This window comes from Rattus rattus, chromosome 13 (assembly GCF_011064425.1).
Source record: "Rattus rattus isolate New Zealand chromosome 13, Rrattus_CSIRO_v1, whole genome shotgun sequence".
In the NCBI taxonomy this organism is placed as follows: Eukaryota; Metazoa; Chordata; class Mammalia; order Rodentia; family Muridae; genus Rattus; species Rattus rattus.
This window is the reverse complement of record NC_046166.1, coordinates 31,630,352-31,645,237: the sequence shown is the minus strand read 5'-3', so window position 1 is coordinate 31,645,237 and position 14,886 is coordinate 31,630,352. Positions and strand designations below refer to the sequence as shown.

The 14,886-nt window shown below is 38.2% G+C and overlaps 1 pseudogene; it reads right to left on the bottom strand.

Annotated features, from left to right (window-relative positions):
- Nucleotides 1-3,732: 3,732 nt before the first annotated feature.
- Nucleotides 3,733-4,038, bottom strand: LOC116914266 (annotated as a pseudogene).
- Nucleotides 4,039-14,886: the final 10,848 nt, after the last annotated feature.

The following is a 14,886-nucleotide window of genomic DNA, read 5'->3' as shown; positions in this document are numbered from 1 at the left end:
TCCAGCATCTTAGTATAGATCTGTAGATCTTATCTTGTTTGACAAGAAGTTTATGACCATCTATTTCTAAGGCTCCCTTTCCAAATCCTCCTGCCCTTGGAACCATCACTCAACTCCTTTTTTCAGTGCCTCATATAAATCACACAGCATTTGTCTTTCTGTGACTGGCATATTTCACTTAGTGTTGTATCCTCAGGATTCATCCATTCTTTACGATGTCACCAAAGCTTGTCTTTTCCTATTGTGTGTAAGACTCATACTAACAAAAGGGAAGTACTACCTCATGGTAGATTGAATTTGCATTTCCCTCATGATCAGTGATATTGACCATTTTTGATAGCTATTTAGCATTTTATGTCTTTTAGAAAAATATTGATTCATGCCCTTAGTCCATTTTTTGGTTGAATTACTAGGTTTATTTACTTTTACTTCAAGTCCTTTACATATGTTATATGATGACAGAATTAGAATATGGCTACTGTGAGGAACGCATTAGTTGTCCCTTTGCTCTACTACCTGGGTTGTGAAAAAGCTTTTTCACTTGGTGTAATCCTGCTTGCTTACTTTTCGTTTTGTTTTTTGTGCTTCTGATCCCTAAAATTATTGCCAAGGCCCATGCATAAGCATCTCCCTTTAGCTATCTTAAGGGTCCAATTTTATTTCCTTATATATGAATGTCTACTTTTTTCAACACCATTTTCTGAAATATTTTTCTTCACTGTATATTCTCTCTGCCCTTGTTACTCAGTTGAATATATGTATGTGTGTGTGTATATGGGAAATTATCTCTGATTCTTCATTCTATTCCAGTGTTCCACATATCAACCTTTGGACCAATGCCATGCCTTTTTGATTACTTAATTTTGTTATATAGTTTGAAGACATAGAGTACCTCCATCGTCGCTCTTCGTTTTGGGTGTTGGGCTATGCATAGCTTCTATTGTTTACTTTATATATTGTCATTTCATTTACTTTAGTGCTGTAGTGATTGTATTATAACAAAAAACAAATGAATAAATAAAAGATGTCTATGGATGATCAAGAAATAAGTGTGTTGCATGAAGCAAGATTCTAGTCGATATAAATTTGTATAACTGAGGTTTAAAAAAATAAAAGATTTTCAGAGATAAACTTCATAGATTGTTGGAATTCCTTGAGGATGTAACATCATCAAGAAATCAAATTTGATTTGTGATACAATTAAACCTGGCCTGGTATTCTGGCTCTAAGTTTATAGCTTTAGTGATACAACAATGTCTCTTTTGTCTTGAGCATCTGTTTGCTCATCTGGCAAATAGAATAATCATATTTACTCAACAGGAGATCATAATACAGAAGATGATACAAGATACTAGATGCCTGATAAAAAGCAGCTAGAACGGGTGAATAATTTAAAATGAAGAGAGGGAGTATATTATTAAAACCATCAAGCTACCAATGCAAGTATAAAATTCAAAAGTTTGAGGAAATTTAAGAATTGAAAATATTTTCTTCCTCCTATTCTTCCATAAGTGTCTCCAAGCTCTGCCCACTATTTGGCTGTGGCTGTCTGAGTCAGCTGCTAGATGAAGCTTCTCAGAGGACAGCCATGTCTCCAAGCATAATAGAGTATCATTAATAGTACTGTGCAATTAGTGTTTGCCCGTGTGTTAGATCTCAAGTTGGGCCAGTTATTGGTTAGCCATTCTCTCAGTCTCTGTTCCATTCCCAACTTTACATTTCTTGTAGAGAGGATAAATTTTGAGTCGAAATTTTTGTAGGTGGGTTGATTTCTCTATTACTCCATTGGGGTTTCTGATTGGCTACAGGTGAGTCACAGCTAAGGATTCTTGGGCACCTCCCTTGTCCCGGGTCTCCGTCTCATCCTGGAGATGCTCCCCCATCTCCCTACCTCCATCAGTTGCAGATTTCCATTCATTCTCATGGCCATCTGGCCATCCCTCCTGTCCCTCCCCACATCTGATCCTGAGCCCAGAGCCCATTGCCCTCTCCACCCAGTTCCTTCCCTCCTTCTTAAGTGAGATTCAAGCATCCTCACTAGTGCCTTCCTTCTTGTTTAAAGAGAAGGATTGTGGGAAAGGGTGACAGGGAGTGGGCAGTGAGCAGGATGTAAAGTGAATAAGTAAAAAATAATAATAAATAAAAATAAAGCTTAAAAGAGAGAAAAAAGAAAAGTCTTTTCTTTTATTAGATATTTTCTTTATTTACATTTCAAATGTTATCCCCTTTCCTGATTTCCCCTCCAGAAACCCCCTATCTGACCCTCCCGATTCTATGAGGGTGCTCCCCTATCCACCTACCCACTGCTTCCTCGCTCCTCCCCGCCCTGGCATTCCCCTACACTGAGGCATCGAGCCGTCACAGGACCAAGGGGCCTCCTCCCATTGATGCCTGAAAAGGCCATCCTCAGCTACTTATGCTGCTAGTGCCATGGGTGCCTCCATGTATACTCTTTCTTTAGTGTTTTGGTCCCTGGGAGCTCTGGGGGGCATAAAGGAGTCTGCCTATGGTTAATATTGTTGTTCTTCCTATGGAGTTGCAAACCCTTCAGCTCCCTCAGTCCTTTCTCTAACTCCTCTATTGGGGACCCCATTCTCAATCCAATGGTTGGCTGTGAGCATCTGCCTCTGTATTTGTCAAGCTCTGGCAGGGCCTCTCAAGTGACAGTTATATCAGTCTCCTGTCAGCATGCAGTTCTTGGCATCCACCATAGTGTCTGGGTTTTATGACTATATGTGGGATGGATCCCCAGGTGGAGCAGTCTCTAGATGGCCTTTCCTTCAGTCTCTGCTCCAAACTTTGTCCCCATATTTCCTCCTGTGAGTATTTTGTTCCCCCTTCTAGGAAGGACTGAAGGATCCACACTTTGGTCTTCCTTCTTCTTGAGCTTCATGTGGTCTGTAAATTGTATCTTGAGTATTCCGAGCTTTTAGGCTAATATCCACTTATTGGTGAATGCATACCATGTGTGCTCTTTTGTGACTGGGTTACCTCACTCAGAATGATATTTTCTAGTTCCATACATTTACCTGCAAATTTTAAGAAGTCATGGAATTTAATAGCTGAGTAGTACTCCATTGTGTAGATGTACCACATTTTCTGTATCCATTCCTCTGTTGAAGGGCATTTGGGTTCTTTCCAGCTTCTGGCTATTATAAATAAGGCTGCTATAAAGTGAAGAGGTTTTTTTTTTTTTTAGCAGTTTTTATTTGGATTCATCTCTATAAATTATATGTGATAACTAAAACAAATTTATAAGAGCCATAAATAAATTTCAAGCTAACTTTCCTGATAAACTTCATTTCATGGAAGCTAGAGAGCATTGGATCTCCAAGAGATAGACGTACAGATGGTGTGAGCTGCCTGATGTGGTTGCTGAGCACCAAACCCAGATCCTCCACAATAGCATGTGCTCGCCTTTACCACTGAGCCACCCATCTCTTTTCTAAAAAGAAAATGTCAATTTTAATTTAAAGAAAAATATCCTGAAAATAACTGCAAGAACAACAGGCAAACCAACTTCTGAAAAGAGCAAGGAGGACACACTGACTAGAGGGCTGGAGAAAGGGACAGGTCATTTAGCTGGAGAGCTTGTGAGTTCTTTGAGGGTAAAGGGATCCTTGTGTCATTCCTAAATATCAGAATGCCTGTGAGCTTCTCTCTCTGGGAGTGTCCAGTACATCTCAAGAGGCAAAGTATCCACTTTCCTACACAGGCTCCACTTTTTTTGTCTCAGCCAACTCTCAAAGGAGGGGCAACTAGAACACCATCTCCCTGGATGAAGTGCATGGGGATGTTTCATTTTGTGGATTTATCTATCTCTTCATATGTCTCCTTATCAATTTCTATCTTCATCACAGTTTCTTCTGCATCTCCCAGGATCATATTTAAATGCTGATCATAAACATGTAATCTGCCTGAAAGCTCTCGGTCATTTCTCATTTTCATACAAATTTGCTCCTCCAGGTTGATCGTGAGAAGGTCCAGGTGCTCCTCTGTGGTATTGTTGATCTGTTGTGGGTCTACATCATCTGCCATGTTTCAAACACCATCGATCTCTTTAGCCTTAGATTCCTTGACCATCGTTACATATGTGTTGACTTCATTTTATAAAAAAATTTGAAACAACAAACTGACAGAGCTCTATAATGTCTTTGCTACAATGCAGAAATAGTTCTCAAGTGTAGCACATGATGGACAAAGACAGGAAGAGTCCAGTCTGAACTGAAGAAACTGGTGTTGAACTGAGATAGGATTCTGAAGATACCACCATAGCAAGACTCTTGTAGGAAGAGAATCAGACAGAACACGTAGATTCGGAGGTCTATGATGCCCATGTCTGCTAATAGTTACTTTTCTCATCTCTATGACTAATATTGGAAGAAACAACATAAGGGAAAACAGTTTATATTGGTTTATTATTTGAGAGGATGTGAACCCCAATCCAATAGCTGGAAAGACACAAAGTTCACAGCAATGGTAGTAAGAACTTCACATCTTCCTGCAATAGGCAGGAAGCAGAGCACAGAACCAGAAGTGAATATAAGCTTCAAAGGCCTGTTTCTAGTGACTCGTTTAGACAAGACAAGCTCTGCTTTCTAAAGGTTCCACTGCCTCCAATACAGAGCCACCAACTGGAAACCAAGTATTGAAACGCATGAACATGTGGGACAGGTTTCAGATTCAGTCCATAAAACCATTAAATGTATTCTAAAGTAACTATGAACCCCCCAAAAAAGAGGACAATACATTGACCTAACTGATAGTTATAGAACAATCCAAGCAATAATTCCTAACTAGAATATACATTATTTCTCGAAGTCATGAAACATTTTTCAATATATATCATAGTATAGGACACCAAAAAAATGTCTTCAGAAACTAACTTGCAAAGGGCATTCTCTGAGTACAATGAAATTATACTAGAAATCATTAGCAGAAGAATACATGGAAAAACTCTCAAGTGTGTTGAAACTGCAATATAGTTTTAAATTATCCGTGAATAAAAAATGAAAAATAAAATTTACAATTATGTTGGGTTGAGTAAAACAGAAAATGTACATTAATGTCCATGAAATACGCTTAAGCAGTATGAGGAAGTAAATCTATAACATTAAAGGAAATACCTGTATTAGAATAGAGAAATCCTTAAATCAATCAACTACCTCAACTTCCACCTTAAAAAATCAGAAAGAAAAGAGCTGATTAAAACCAGAGTAAAGTAGAATAACAGTTGTAGGCTTAGATTTTTTTAAAACCTACTTCAATAAAGGTTTTCAAATGCTTCGGCCTCCCCCCCTTCTAGCTCACCATCCAAAGGTAGTAGGGAGAATGATAAATAAAACAAGAAGATGTGGATCTGCTTAGAATTAGTTCTTTGGGGGCAATTGCAATCTCCATTTGTCAGGATACCAGCAGTCTAGTTCAGTAGTCTTCGGATACCAACAGTCCAGTTCAAAAGGGTCACCAAACATTAATCAACAACAGTGGCATAATCCAGCAGAAACTGCCAGGCCTCCATCAAATCTGCATGTGTCAGCAGAAGTGACCAGAACCAGCCCAAATACCAGGAGTTCTATGCTGTGCCTTTCTCGACGTACGAAACATCACTGTCAGTTGAGTCCCACTTGTATTGTCTCCAAATATCACATGTCCTAACTGGGTCTTGCCTCAACAGAACATCACATGAGTCTGTCTACGTCACATCACACAACCAGAATTGCGCTGTCAAACAATAATAGGCAGGCTGAATGTAATCAATTATGTTCTGCATAATGTCAAAATGGCATAATGAGACCCCTTACTTTGCATAACTAATATATGCTTTGAAGAGTTTTTTCTTTTCTTTTTTTTAAGAAAAAAAAAGCAATAGTAGAAGGATGGTAAGTTTGCTCAGCAAGTAAAGGCACATTAACCTGGTGACCTGTGTTCCATTTCAGAACTCACAAAAATCCAGACTTCATGGCTTACGTCTGTAATCTCAGTATTCCTATGGCAAGATGAATGTCAGGAATGACAGGAAATTTGTCAGGAGGCACACAGGCCAACTTGCCTGGAGTACAGACCACATCAGCAGAAGCAACAAGAGACTCTGCCCCAACAAGGTGGAAGGTGAGAACCAATGCAGAGCAACATAAACAATACTAATGGCACCTGCATATGCAACAGGTCATGACATAGCATAGGAGTGTGAGATTAAGGCAGTTGATGCAAGTTCAATGGTGACATGTGTTGACTTATTTCTGATTAACTGTAGGGGAATGGAAGAGACTTTCATGAGTCTTATTTTTATCAAGAAGCTTCTTCATAAATGGGGACTTGAAATGTGAAGATAGATGTTGAGGGAGAAGGCATATTCCAATTATGAACCAAACAAGCAACAAGTCCATACCACTGAAGAGCACCTAGGCACATGCTCACTGTGAGGCATTTCAGCCTGGCTCCCTGTGCAGAAGCAAAGACTAAGACCAGCATGAAGTGAAAATTCCTGCCTTCTTTGGAGACTTGGTTGTGTCTATGATGTTTTTCTAGACGCTGACTAATGAGAGGCTGTTTTGCTGAAGCAGACACAGAAAAAGATGTTTTGATGAGGCAGATACTTCAATGCATGATGTTTGAAAAGAGTGTAAGTAGAACCCAATAGACACTGATGACACTCTTGCAGTGGTCTTCACTGATCTTCACTTGCTATGACTTTGTAGAGAGAAACTCACCAAAAATCTTCTTGTGCTATTCTGGCTGTTCTTGCCACTTTCTTGGACTCATAACAATTCAGCAGAGCCTCGTGGTTTCTTCTAGATCAAGTCACAGCTACTGATTCATGTTTGATGTTTGCCAATTGGACTGGACTGATGCTACTAATTTGTGTTTGCTTGTAGACTAGACTGATGATATATTGACAATGGAAATTGGAATCACCCCAAAGAACTCTCTCTAAACAGGTCCACATCCCCCTTGTCCTATTAGCCATCTTTCTCCCAACCTTTGGTCAGTGGTTGAAGTGTTTAAGAACTCTTATTAAAGTAGGTTTTGGAAAAATCAAAGCCTATACCAACATGTGGATTTAAATATTTGGAAGGCTGGGTGAATATTTTTCTTTCACTTTTTATTGAAAATAGATTCTTCTTTCATACAATACAACTGAACAGTTTCCCCTCCTTCCCGTCTTCCCAGCTTCCTCACTGTCTTCCCTCTTTCCCTTCTTAAAAAAGAAAGAACAAAAGTGTTTTAAAATGAAAAGCTACTCTGTATGACTGTGTTTCATAGATCATGAGAAACATCCCAGTCTAGAGAAAACATAGGTCTTGGAACAAGATTAGAGTGTGCACTGTGCCATGCCATTCTTATGAGTCAGTTAAGTCCTGAGGGTTTGCTGGGTTATCTCACCAGTAAATACAGGAAGGAAACCCTACTTTAGGGGACATAGGTGAGTTTATGGAGCCAGCAAGATGACTCAGTGAAAAAAGACTTCCTCCACCAAGCCTGACAGCTTGATTTCAATCCCCAGGACCCACATCCAGGAAAGAGAAAACAGATTCCCACAAACTGGCCTCTTTTTTTTTTTTCTTTTCTTTTTTTCAGAGCTGGGGACCGAACCCAGGGCCTTGCGCTTGCTAGGCAAGCGCTCTACCACTGAGCTTCCCAACCCCACAGCTCCCCAACCCCCACAAACTGGCCTCTTGCACTCGTGGTCCATGCATATTCACACTTACATGTGAACACATAAATAAATGTATACACATGCATGCGTGAAAAATAAGTAAAATGTAATTTTAAAAGCTTCAATGAGATAATGTACATATAGTACACCTGAGTGATCATTTCTGTTATTATTAAACACAGACTCATAGGATGATTCATCCCTGGGAAAGTTGGGAGATGATAGAACTATAAAGTTCTCTTGGAGACATCTCAACTAAGAAATAACCAAAAGCTTTGTGGTAGGTTTTAACCATGATCCAGGACATGCATCAGGCCTCAGAAATAGGAAAGGAAGTAACTTCTCTTCAGTGGGTCCCCAGTTAGCAATGATCTAAATCAAAACTTTCAGTTTTCAGGCCTATGGAAGGAGGAGAATATTGTTGCAACCTTATCAGTCTTTGCAGCACACAGGTAACTTACAAGTCTCTTCTAATGTGACATAAAGACTTTGCAGACTTTTTCCCCTTTGCTTGCTTTCTTAGCTCTCCTTACTATCAAATACAAAAACTGAATATAATAATATAAAAGAGTTCCAGCTTCTTTGTCAGGCTGAAGTAAGGTAATTGGTACTTTTCCAAGATGGTCTAAAGGGGGTAAGTTAAACTCATGTGATCTAAATCCATTGGTGAAACGCACGAGGATTAACATCTGCTAAAAGAGTTGTGCTTGGAATGCAGGTGTTTCAATATTTGCATTTAGTATGTGTTTTAGAAACAGCCTCTGAGAAAAACATTTATATAACAATCTGGTGGTTTTATTGTCTAAATCTGTCAGGACAGTCATTTTGTTACTCAAACTTTGTGACCCTCTTGCAAGCTGTAAACTATTTAACGAAGTGAATATATTGAGAAAGATGACAGACTTTCAAACTTTGGGGAAAGAGTCTTATATAAGAAGAATCAGCTTTTCTCCCTGGAGGCTCTGCCTAATATGCGAACAGCAAAAACAATTACACTGGTGACTTCAGGAAGTCCAATAAATTCCACAGCACAGTCCCACTTCTGAAATATTACATCACTCAGCAAAAGCTTAGGTTCATATATTAGCTGAAATGAACTAATCATGAATTAATTACAATCAGTTGTATTTTGTGAATGGTGTACTAGGAAAGTCCTGGTCTCAATGAGCTCAGCCCACACCATTTAACTGTATTAGCTGAAGTCTCATTCTGCCCATATGTGGAGGGAGAACTGGATTTGACTTATTTCAAGTCTTCGAAATCACCTCTCATTGCAGTGATGACTTAATCACTCCATTATCCACACTGTTAAAATACAGTGTGCTCTGGTCCATTCACTACTAGGAAAAGGTGGGCATGGGGAGTAGCGGGGGTGGTAAATGTAATGTGTCTCCGGGGATCTGTAGCTTAAACTTAGAAAGAAAATGAAGGAATCAATTGATTTCACATACTGCCAGATTATACCGCAGAAGAATTAAAACAATAAAAGTTGAATTATCAGAGAACCACACGTGGCTGTGATGGCACACAATGTCTCACTTTGGCTTAATTACTTTTCAAATGGGTGAGATGTGTCAGGGGTACATGAACATCCAGTCAGAACCAAGGCTTTGAACATAAATAGCATTTGACTTCTGATGGTAATGTCTGCAGTGTGGTTTGTTCTCATATAATCAAGCTGCATTCTTCCTGTTAGAGAGGTTCTAAATCACGGCTAGTTCAGGCCACTTTGGGAATTCACCTAGGTTTCAGAGACATTATTATTTCACAAAAACATCTCCCAGGAACGGCTGGTGGGGAAAGGATACACGTGTGAGATTTAATTTAGACTTTTTAATTAATTGGATTTTTTTGAGTGTTTCATACATGAGTAGTGTATTTATATTATTTCCACCCCTTTCTTTCTCTTCTTATTTTTAATTGATTATTGTATTCATTTACATTACAGCCATTGCCCCCCTCCCAATTACCCTTCCCACAGTTCCTCATCCCATTCTTTCTCCCCTTCACCTCCGAGAGGGTGCTCCCCCTTTCTAATTCCCCATTGGCACCCCGTTTCCTCTCAATTTCATGACTTCTACAATCATCATGAATTTAGAATTTTGTCTGATATCTCCTGACATTTTACCAAAGATATAATGACCCTCTCCTGTTTTATTCAGTCCTCGATTGTTTGTTTCAGTTTTACCAACTGACCTGTTGCAGGAGTCACTTTCACATGTTCTGTGGAATCGGGAAACCAGCACTAGGGGAATCAAATACCTTTGTCAAGTGCTAAATTCTTCCTGAGGTTAGTCCTCTGTAAAGAGAAGATACCCCTCACCTGACCTTTCTCATAAGTTTGTTATGAAATGCATGTGGAATAAACATCCAAAGCTGTTGGTGAACCAGGAGATACCATAAGATACCATGTAACATCTGTAAACTTCTGGAGCAGTGGTTCTCAACCTCCCTAATGTTGCAGCCCTTTAGTGCAGCTCCTCATGTTATGATGAGACCCAACCATGAAATTATTTTTGTTGCTACCTTATAACTGCAATTTCTCTACTGTTATGAATTGTAATAAGTATCTATGTTTTCCAATGGTGTTGGGTGACCCCTGTGAAAGGTACTTGGAGTGTCAGGGAGCTGAGACCCACAAATTAAGAACCACTAACTTGTACTACTCTCATCTGACAGACTCCTCAAGAATCCACCTGAAGAGCAGCTTTGGTATGTGTCTGCTGAATATTGACCTCTCCATTTTATCTTTTTCATTCCTTTTTTATTTATGTTCTTTAAAAATAACAACAATAATAATTAAGAATAATAATACTTCTTTTACTACCCAATACACTCAGCCAGAAGAAATTGTCCCATTTTAATTCTAACATGTCTTCATGTTCTTGTTGTTGCACTTTTCTTAATGTCTCTGTCCTTTTAAATGTAAATTTGTGGAGTTGTCAATCCACAGTAAGCATGAATTTTCTAGCTTGGACAGGAAGGTTAACTCATTTGGTTGGCATCAAATCATGGTCTCCTTACCTCTGAAAGTTACATAAGTGATTGGTTCCAGAATTCATGAGTGAAACTGATTTCTAGAGGATGTGTAACTGGCAGTAACTTCAGTTACATAGCTGATCTGTAAGCTATTCAAGAACAATTCAAGAACCATTGATTATATAACCTCCTAATCTGTCAAGTCCAGAGGCTGCAACCTGGGAACTTTGAGACTCATCACTTTCAGTGGCCACAAAGGCCAATCCTGGTCTGTTTGGTTTTCTGGTTTTATTATTATTATTATTATTGTTGTTGTTGTTATTTATTAAAATGGATAATATAAGTATTCATAGGTATCATAAAACAGCTCTAAGATTTCAAATTGAATACAAATTCCTTTGGGTTGCCAACTAGTCAGAAGCGTCAACTTCATTATTGTTTCTTTTTGTTTATTTAAATCACCCTGCCTCTTTGCTAACTTATACAAGATGGTTTCTACCTATCACTACCTAAACACAAAGAAGTATTTAACTTTGCTGTTGGTACTTATGAGTGAAACGAAGCTTCTTTTTAAAGACCTGCAGAGTCCATTGACAGGCTTTTGAACAAAGAATGAGTTTTGAAGGACTTGTGTTTTATCATCTTGATTGAATCCTCTAAATTGCCTTCACAATGCCGAACATCTCACTGCAGAACATCTAAGAATTGTTACATGTCACCTCAATAAAACTAGCCACTAAGGTTTCTTTTTTACTCAATGGTAGTATTTTTTAATTATTTTTTATTTGTCAAATGATCGTGCATTGCTTTTTTTCCAATAATCTATGTATTTATTCAACTTACATCCCAACTGTAGCCCTACCTCTCTATCCAGCCCCCCACTGCCACTCCTGGTCTTTAACAGAAAAAAGTGACTTTTATTTCCATTGGACTATTCTAGATTCTTTCCTATAGCATCTGAGTGTTGGTACTGTCCTTTGCTCCATGTCCTTCTAAAGGTAGACATAGAAAATCCAGAGAGGGTCAGGCAATGTGCATATGATTTCCTCTAATCTCAGGATTCTGTACCTAGTAACTGCCTGCTCATTGGACAAACCATCCAGGAGCAAAGAGGAGAAAAGTCAGAATGAAACAATGGGTTGTTCTCTAAACGTCACAAAGCTTTGCGTGACCATGGTTGGAAGAGAACCTCCCAGGTTGAGTCTGAATATCTTAATGATTGATCTACAGAAACGCCAACAGAGAATACACATGTAACTCACCTTCAATACCCAGACTAATAATGGATCAGGGCCTTTAGTGTAGCCCTGTCAAATTGCACTTTTTACCTTCAATCTCTACAGACCCTCTCTAAAACTTGTTGACACAAAAGACCACTTAATTAAACTTAAGTAACTCAGAACAGGAAATGGCACCTGGACAATTGGATACTTGGAGTATTCATCACTATTTTTTTTTAATTAAGAAGTACTTTTTTAATGCCAGGCGTGGTGGTACATGCCTTTAATCCCAGCACTCAGGAGACAGAGGCAGGTGTGTCTTTGGATCCCAGGCCAGCCTGGTCTACATCAAGGGTTGCAGGATATCTGGGGCTATACAGAGAAACCCTGTCATCTTTTGTTTTTAACTAATTTGAGCTGGCTCTCCAAGCTTATTTTGATTATACTCTAATTTCAAGAATCTGTAATTTTTCCTGTACAGGTTCAACAGAAATATCTTAGGTTTTGAGCCAATATACTCTATATTGAAATGACTCAATTCTACCTTCATACTCTGAATGAAAGCACAGACAACATCCAGAGAGCAAGATAATGGACCCTGAAATCTCAGCATTTAAGGAGATAAAAGAATCAGAAATTTAAGATCAGCTTAAATTAAAGGTGAGCTGCATTAAATCCTGTCTCAAAAACAAGAAAACCAATCTATATAATACACTATATATTGCTTAAAACACCTAATTGGGAAGGTTTATTGACACTCCCTACTCTTCTTCCTATAGAAGAAAAAGAGAAAGAAAAAAAACCCTTCCTACTCTCTTGTCTTATGAGGCAGGGGCTGATCAACTGACCAAAGGGTCTACCCTGAGCTAAGGTTATATGCTACCCCTCAGATGTTTCTTCTCTCCAGATGTACCTTTCTATTTATTTCCTATAATCAGCATGTCCTAGAGAAGACCAGAAGAGAAAGCAGGGAGAGAGTTTTCAGTGAAAACTTGCTGCAACTCAGTAACCTTTCCTTAGTGAGCCATGCCGAAGAGTTTGGGGGAGAGACGATGGGATGTAAAGCACACCAAGTCTTTTCCTTATTGCAAAAATCACAATTATCTATGTGTAGCTGGATGTTGTTAAATTGTATATACAAAATTGATTATCAAAATCAAGTTGCTAAATATACACATTACATCACATATTTGTTTGTTCATTTGTAAGGAGAACAAGTACATTTCAGACACGGTGGCTGATTGACAGACAGAAGAACTGAAAACCAATTCTCTGTTTTGGTATGCAGTTGTGGTGCCTAAAAACCACATTCAGATGGAAGCTACATAATCATTTATATTTGAAAAGAATGAGTAAATACTCCAGTTAACAAAACCATGGTTATTACAGCAATCCTTCAGTAAATCTAAATACATTTTATTTAATTTACATGAAGTGTCCTTTTTAGATATACTGTAACTTTGTTGCCTTATTTATTAAAATATTTTCTATTTACAATTCAAAGGTTACATGTTGATATAAATGAATGTGTAAAACAGTAAACACAATAAAGTCACAGAAGAGTATATCCATTATGGTCACATTTATTTAAAATTCAAACACAAAATAAAATAGCATTTTAGTGATAGACACAGTCATTGATGTCTAAACTATACAGGAAAAAGAAAAAAAGAAGAAAGAAAGAAAGAGAGAGAGAGAGAGGGAGAGAGAGACAGAAAGAGAGAAAGAAATAAAGGGAAAGAGAAAGGAAAATTCAAGCAAGTATTACCTTCCTGATAAAGGTAGGGACAGAAGAAGGTTTGTCTCCTGCCATAGAATAATATCTATCATTTTTCTGGAGACCACAGGAGCTAATTATCTTAAACTGTACATGTTTTCTCTCAAATATAGGACACCTTTTACAATAATGAAAGAAAATCTGTTTTTAAACTATATTCGTAAAATAATGATTTTCAAAACCAATTGCCTAGAATTGACTGTTAGAAGCCTCCAGACATTATTCGCCACACACGTTGTGTGCACACACAGAAAGTTTTGTGTATATAGGATTACATACCACAAATATTGTTTGCTGATTTCCTTTTGAACAATATGCCAAATACATTGTTATAGGATGAACTCTGCAACATGTGATTAAAGAAAATATTGTGAGTTCGCTAAGAACTCCAACAAAAATGAATGCTATTACCCAATGTAATTTAAAAAAATATTTCCCTGGAAACCCCAAAGATCACATGATGAGAATTTAATATGTTTCAAACAAATTCCCAGAGACTAACACAGAACCAACTTTTCTCACCAAGTAGACTTAGTCATATGACATCTTTTTAATCCATGGTAAAAACTCTACTCTTTACCCTTATGCTGAATATTTTGTTACTATGAAACACGTGTGCTGAAAGCCTTCAACATCAAAATAATCAGCTACATTACAACAGACCATATCAAAAGTGCCTTTCTCATTCTTGACAGCGATCCCTGTGTGTATATATATAGATACAGATAAGACAGCTTTTAAAGTCTGCTTTCTTAAAGACAGAAAAAAGGATTTCCATCAATGATCCAAAAGTTATGTTTCAGGCACTGGTAACAATGGCCATCCTATCTGCCTGATTGGGTAAGCTGTTGTTCTGAACTGACAGTTTCTACATCGGATTGTTCCCCTGAACAAACGGCTTGCTCACCAGAGCCTCGGTGAATATTTCCTATAAACGTGGACTTCCCAGTGTAGCAAAGCCGCAACTGGTCATGCACTTCACACTCACGACTTTCTAGAAATGTTTTACTTTGAAATAATAAATGCTTTTTAAATGCCTGCACTCTGATAGGAAAAACCCTATTCGCCTCACAGCTCATTCCCACTTTTTAGTAATTCTTCTCTCATGAAGTTGACTCAAATTGAAAACATATCACCAAGAACGAAGCCGCATAACAACCTGACATCAGCTCCACAATTGGGGGCAGGAGGCCAATGAATAGGACCTGAGAACTTGTGGAGAAAGGGATTTTTTTTCTTATCAAAACATA